Below are 7271 nucleotides of genomic sequence, written 5' to 3'. Positions count from 1 at the left end.
CAAACCATATCAAACCAAACAAAAATACCTTGAGTCCGTTTAAGGTGTCTGTAAGATACACTGAAATCTGCTCTATTTGGTATTGAGAACAACAACAACAACAAGGTGGCGGTGGTGGTGTTGGGCTCAGTCCGTGTTCCTACAGAAACAGGAATTTTAATGTCCCCACTTGTTTTGCCTTTGAAAAGCCACTTGAACAATCAGCCCAGCAGAGCTTTAATTTAGAAACTAAAGCCTAGTCTCCTGTGTTTTTCCTTCTCCTTCTACCAACACAAAGACAAGCTGCTGCATAGCATAATGTTGAAAACGAGTTCAAAGGAAATCCAGAGAGTCAGCTCAGAAGGCGACTTCTGATGCAGCCCAGCTCTTCACTCCTCTGCACAGCTTGCTAGACTTCACATAAACACAGACACAAATCATCACAATCCCCTTTTCCATAATACTGGCCAGTGCAAAAATGGATGCCAATTGTTATGCAAATCGCCTCAGCTTATATTTATTTAAATGATACATTTAACTTTTCCACAGTCTCGGTTTTTTTTTTTTTTTTTTTTTTTTCTTTCAGGTCCCACTTTGAAACCTTGGGCTTTAGTCCCCTCTGTGGTCATCTGTGCCTTATTTCCTTGTAGAGTTTTTGAAATGAATGCACAAAAAGGCTGAAATTTCATGAAGTGCTAGTCTGTCTGTCTTTCTTTCTTTCTTCCTTCCTTTCTTTCTTTCTTTTCTTAGACCATCTGAATTTTCTAATCCTTCTTTACAGGTTACCTAGACCACTTTTGATTAAGAAAACTGTAGAAAGTTGGTAACTGTCACACGCAGATGCCAGTTGACGGCATGTGTCAGTTTTCAGATTTGTGCTTTGTGGGGTATCTGAATACACTGCACCAGGTTTCTGCTCAAACTTGCTGGAATTACTCATGGTAGATTTTAGTCCACAGGTTGATTTTCCCCCATGGTTTTTTTTTTTTTTTTTTTTTTATGTAAACCCTAAAGTATTCTTACAGAATTTTCTACGGTCCTTTGAGTATTCTTCAGCTAGGTCAGCCCAGAGTGGGTACTGAGGCTCGGGCTGTTCACCAGTGCTACCAGGGACTGAATTGCTTGGCCAGTCCTGGTGGCTAGGTTCCAGTTTTCAGCACTAATCACCAGCAGACAGATCTGCCCCGTTTCATCAATGTCAGGGTGGTAGATCTTTGTTTTAAATGCGATGTTGGGTGGTTTGAATGGATACTTTGCTGGAAAGTTTATTTCAGTTCTGAAGGCATCATATGGAGGGCGGTCAGGAACAATAAGCCCTTGTCAAGTCAGTAAATTACGTTTGTCAACCTGGGTGTTAGGGAAGATTTCATCCCACATTTTCAGGTCTCTTCACACTCCTTCATCAGCCTCCTGCTGGCTGCCATCTATGAAGTGCTGCTTATAAACTATACATCTCATCTCCTGTTTAAACAAAACCTAAAACCATGCCTAGCTTTTACTACCAATATACACTTTTTAAAATAGAACTAGTAAGGATAATTTCCTTGAGTTCAAATTTATGGGGAAGAGACATGACAACTTATAATGCAAGTATATATTGTTTAACGATTAAATCAAGGTAGTTTGACATTTCCATTTCCTCTAACAAGTGTCCTAAAGTGTCTAACAAGTTTCCTCTAACACACAGGATAAGAAGCCCCCCCCCCTTTTAAAAAATATTTGTACACATTTATGGATTAAAGCATGATATTTTAGTACAGGAATGCAGCATGTATTGATCAAATCAGGATAATTAATGTTTCCATTTCAGCATGACTTTGCGTTTAAGTACTCCTCATGTTAGAAAATAAAAATTTGTTCGAAAATAAATAGTAGTGAGAAATTTGAACTTTGAAAATTTTGTTGCTATTATGTAAAAATTTTAACTTAGAAATGATAATTACATATATTTATCATGACAACACAATGCTTTAGAGTAGGTATACATTGTAGAATGCCTAAATTTAATATCTACTTGATATGCTTAGGGAGCAATTCTAGGCTAATATTTTGGAGATGGATGGGTGGTCCCATCCCTCAATCAGGGGCCATGCCCATCCTCTGGATATGGTCTCTACAGGTTCTCTCTCCCCTTTGTTGGGTATTTCAGCTAAAGTCATCCCCATTGGGTCCTGGGAGCCTCTTGTTTCCTGGCTTATGGGACTTCCTGGTGGCTATGCCCAGTTCCCCATCCCCCATTGCTACACACCTCTACTCAATTTCCTGACCCTCTGTACATCTCCACAGTCTCCTCCTCTACTTGATCCTGCCCCCCTTTTCCCTCTCCTCCTTCTCTCTTCATCTCAAGTCCCTTCCATCTTCTACCTCCTGTGATTATTTTGTTCCCCCTTCTAAATAGGACTGAAGCACCCACGCTTTGGTCTTCCTTCTTTGTGAGCTTCATATGGTCTGTGAATTGTATCTTGGATATTCTGAGCCTTTTACCTCTCTCAGAATGATATTTTCTAGTTCCATCCATTTACCTGTGAATTTCATGAAGTCATTGTTTTTAATAGCTGAGTAGTACTACATTGTGTACTTTTCTGTATCCATTCTTCTATTGAGGGACATTTAGGTTCTTTCCAGCTTCTGGCAATTTTAAGTAAGGCTGAACATAGTGGAGCATGTGTTCTTGTTATATGTTGGAGCATCTTTTGAGTATATGCTCAGGAGTAGTTTAGCTGAATCTTCCGGTAGTACTATGTCAAATTTTCTGAGGAACCACCAGACTGATTTTCAGAGTGGTTGTTCCAGCTTGCAATCCCACCAACAATGGGTGAATGTTCATCTTTCTCCACATCTTTGCCAATATCTGCTGTCACCTGAGTTTTTGATCTTAGCCATTCTGAATGGTGTGAGGTGGAATCTCAGGGTTGTTTTGATTTGCATTTCCCTGATTACTAAGGATGTTGAACATTTCTTTAGGTGCTTCTCAGCCATTTGAGATTCCTCAGTTGAGAATTCTTTCTTTAGCTCTCTACCCCATTTTTAAATGTGGTTATTTGGTTCTCTAGAGTTCTTGAGTTCTTTTTATATATTGGACATTAGTCCTCTATTGGATGTAGGATTGTTAAAGATCTTTTCCCAATCTGTTGGTTGCCTTTTTGTCTTATTGACAGTGTCCTTTGCCTTACAGAAGCTTTGCAATTTTATGAGGTCCCATTTGTCAATTCTTGATCTTAGAGCATAAGCCATTGGTGTTCTGTTCAGGAAAATTTCCCCTGTGCCCATGTGCTCAAGGCTCTTCCCCACTTCCTTTTCTTTCTTTCTTTCTTTCTTTCTTTCTTTCTTTCTTTCTTTCTTTCTTTCTTTCTTTCTTCCTTCCTTCCTTCCTTCCTTCCTTCCTTCCTTCCTTCCTTCCTTTCTTTCTAAGATTTATTTACTTATTATGTGTAAGTACACTGTAGCTGTCTTCAGACACTCTAGAAGAGGGCATCAGATCTTGTTATGGATGGTTGTGAGCCATCATGTGGGTGCTGGGATTTGAACTCAGGACCTTTGGAAGAACAGTCAGTGCTCTTACCCACTGAGTCATCTTGCCAGCCCTCTTCCCCACTTTCTTTTCTATTAGTTTCAGTGTATCTGATTTTATGTGTGGTCCTTTATCCACTTGGACTTGAGCTTTGTACAGGGAAATAAGAATGGATCAATTTGCATTCTTCTACATGTTGACTGCCAGTTGAACCAGTACCATTTGTTGAAAATGCTGTCTTTTTTCCACTGGATGGTTTTAGCACCTTTGTCAACGATCATGTTACCATAGGTGTGTGGGTTCATTTCTGGATTTTCAATTCTATTCCATTGATCTTCCTGCCTGTCTTTGTACCAATACCATGCAGGTTTTTTTTTTTTTTTTTTTTTTTTTCATGATTGCTCTGTAGTACAGCTTGAGGTCAGGCATGGTGATTCCACCAGAGGTTCTTTTATTGTTGAGAATCATTTTGCTATCCTGAGTTTTTTGTTATTCCAAATGAATTTGAAAATTGTTCTTTCTAACTCTATGAAGAATTGAACTGGAATTTTGATGGGGATTGCATTGCAATTCTGTAGATTGCTTTAGGTAAGATGGCCATTTTTACTATATTAATTCTGCCAATCCATGAGCATGGGAGATCTTTCCATTTTCTGAGATCTTCTTCTATTTCTTTCTTCAGGAACTTGAAGTTCTTGTCATACAGATCTTTCACTTGCTTGGTTAGAGTCACACCAAGATATTTTATATTATTTGTGAGTATTGTGAAGGGTGTCGTTTCCCTAATTTCTTTCTCAGCCTGTTGATCCTTTGAGAATAGGAAGGCTACTGATTTGTTTGAGTTCATTTTATATCCATCCACTTTGCTGAAATTGTTTATCAGCTGTAGGAGTTCTCTGGTGGAATTTTTGGGGTCACTTAAGTGTACTATCATATCATCTGCAAATAATGATATTTTGACTTCTTCCTTTCCAATTTTTATCCCTTTGACTTCCTTTTGTTGTCTAATTGCTCTGGCTAGGACTTCAAGTATTGTATTGAATAGATAAGAAGAGAGTGGGAAAAATATGAAACAGTTCACAAATTTGTGTGTCATCCTTGCACAGGGACCATGCTAATCTTCTCTGTGTTATTCCAATTTTAGTATATGTACTGCCAAAGCGAGCGCCATCCTCAGATTCTTTTTTTTGCTTAAAGCTACACAATCCTTACAGGCTCAACTTGTGTTCATGTTCCCTCCTCTTAAAGCAACACAAATAAATCAAAGATGAGCATAGGAAGGAATGATAGTGCCAAGGAGCTGACATTTGTTTCCATGTTTGCTTTCTAAGCATGCGGACCTGAGCTGGATCCTCAGAATATGAACACACACACACACACACACACACACACACACACACACACAACATGGGATAAGAAGCCCCCTTGTCCCCCAGTAAAATTCCTTTATTGTTTTTCTAGTGACTGTTAAATGTTTACTGATACAGTTTGGGGAATATCGATTTAAAGGTGATGAGATTTGAAATTTTAATAAGTCTAGCTAATGTATCAAGTTCTCTAATTGTAAATGCCACAGCTTGCTTAGTTTTTGACGTTTTTGCAATTTCCCTTCTGTAAATCATGGGCATCTTCTCTATTATCAAGAAATACAAGGAGCTGGAGAGATGGCTCAATAGTTCAAATTGCTCCCCACTTTCCCAGAGGACCCAAGTTCTGTTCCCAGCACCACGTCAGGTGTCTCATACCTTAGGTTTAGGGCAGCTGAGGCCCTTTTCTGGCCTTCATTGGCCCTTCTAGACTAAAAAAAAAAAAAAAAAAAAAAAAGAAAAAGAAACATATGGACCTTTTTTTTGTTGTTTTTCTTGTATTTCTTCTCATATGTATGTTGTGTGTGTGCACGTGTGTGTGTGTGTGTGTGTGTGTGTGTACTTGCATATGTGTGTATCTGTGAGTGCAGGCTAGAGGTCAAACTCAGGTATTTCTCCTCAGATGCCATCTGTTGGGTACTAGCCTCAGGTCATGAAGAACTGAGTAAGGCAATACTGGGCAACAGCCTCTCATCATACAGTCTTGCTTGGCTCCAGACTAACCTGTCTGCTTCACCTGCAGAAACAATATGTCCTGGTATGGAAAACAGCCCATCCTGCTCCCAACTCAAACCACAGAAAGTAGCTCTAACTCCCTGGTAGCTACCTATGCATATAGGTAGATCTCCCAGCCGCTGTAAATGTACTCAGCCTGCATCCTATGGAGAGCTTGGACTCCTTCGCTGTTCTAATGCAGAAGTCTCAGCCTGATGAAATCAAGACTGTCGGCTTCTCTGCCTCATTTTTCTGTACTACCCACTTTTTTGTTTCTTGAGACAAGGTCTCTCTTGGGGGAGAACTTAATAATTATGATATACAACCTAGTTGGCCTGTGAGTTCCAGGGGTTCATGTAGTCTCCCTTGGAGCACTGAGGTTACAAGTGCATACCACCATGCCTTTTAAATGTATGTAATGGGGATTAAATTCAGGCTTCCATAGCAAGCACTTTGCCTTCAAAGCATCCTCCTTATCTTTCTTGCTCTTCTTTTCTTTGCTTGCATGTTTTGTTGAAAATCTTTGAACCATTTTCAGAGGATGCCCAGCTCAGTAGCCCAGTTATTAACTCATAATATTTGAGAATTGTTATTGCTAAGAAATTATTCTGCACTAAATAGTAGCAGTTCTAATAATATGATTAGTAAGGCATATAATATTTTTAAATAATAGAAACATGCTACTTGAAGTATGATGTGATAAATATGTTTTAGTTCAATCTTATTGAAGTTTACATTTTTATCTTATGGGCTTACTGTTCAAAGTGAATGGAAAAGGTAGACTTCCCTTTAAAGTTAAGATGGTAAAAATTTACTTTACTTCTTACCCTACTGTACAAGGAGCCAAAATAGCTTTCTTTAATCACTTTTTGTAGTGGTTAAAGTATGGAATTCTGTAAAATTGTAAATGTGAAATATAAAACTTGTAGTCACAGAGATAAAAGGAACAAAAGGAAGTATAAGTGTGTTGTGGATAGCTCTGTGGGAATGGACTGGCCTCGCATGCACGAGGCCCGAAGTATGATTTCCCCAGCAGAAAAATAAAATAATAAGCAAATAAGTAATACAAATCTTATGTTCTATTAGTATTATAAGCCTGATAGTCAAAGGAAATCCTACAGTGCTAATGTGTTCCTACAGAGGCACATAATGAAACAGATACATAGATGTATATTAAATTAACAAAGTCATAATTCATGAGGAATATGCAAATAAAGAGAAAATTGACAATTTCTTTGAAGTATCATGAGAAAATATTCTTGGCCTCTTTTCCTGTAAGGAAACCTTGAATTGTTGTTTATCCATCCTCCTCTCTGGAAGGTAGTAGAAGAGAGAGATTAGGAACTCTTCCTATTATGTCTGCAGACTACAGTTGGAGACTAATTAGACTCACACATGCAGAATATTTTTAGATCTTGTAAGTCTTGAGGAAAACCTTTCCCAAAGGCGGTCACATGCTACACTTTGTCTATGACAGAAGAGCTCCGAGAAGCTGATGAAGAACCTTTGTAGAGAAGTAAATAGTGAAGAAGCTGCACACACATGAAACCATTTAGACCAGCCAGCATCACTCAGAGCTTCGTTCAGAGACAAAAATCTCTATCCCTACATTCACCTCTATTCCTAACGGCCAGAGCATTACAGAGAAATGACAAATGGAAGATACTACAATCAGTCTTTAAAGTACCACAAAATGGGGG

The 7271-nt window shown here is 38.7% G+C and overlaps 1 non-coding gene across 1 annotated transcript; it reads right to left on the bottom strand.

The window, feature by feature from the left end:
- Positions 1–4551: 4551 nt before the first annotated feature.
- LOC115029818 (U6 spliceosomal RNA) lies at positions 4552–4658 on the bottom strand. The gene has a single exon (XR_003835376.1). It is a non-coding gene; the product is annotated as a U6 spliceosomal RNA (small nuclear RNA).
- Positions 4659–7271: the final 2613 nt, after the last annotated feature.

The sequence above is a fragment of the Mus caroli genome, unplaced genomic scaffold (genome assembly GCF_978045245.1).
Source record: "Mus caroli unplaced genomic scaffold, Mus_caroli_1 scaffold_18, whole genome shotgun sequence".
Taxonomy (NCBI): domain Eukaryota; kingdom Metazoa; phylum Chordata; class Mammalia; order Rodentia; family Muridae; genus Mus; species Mus caroli.
This window is presented reverse-complemented; position numbering and strand designations above follow the sequence as displayed.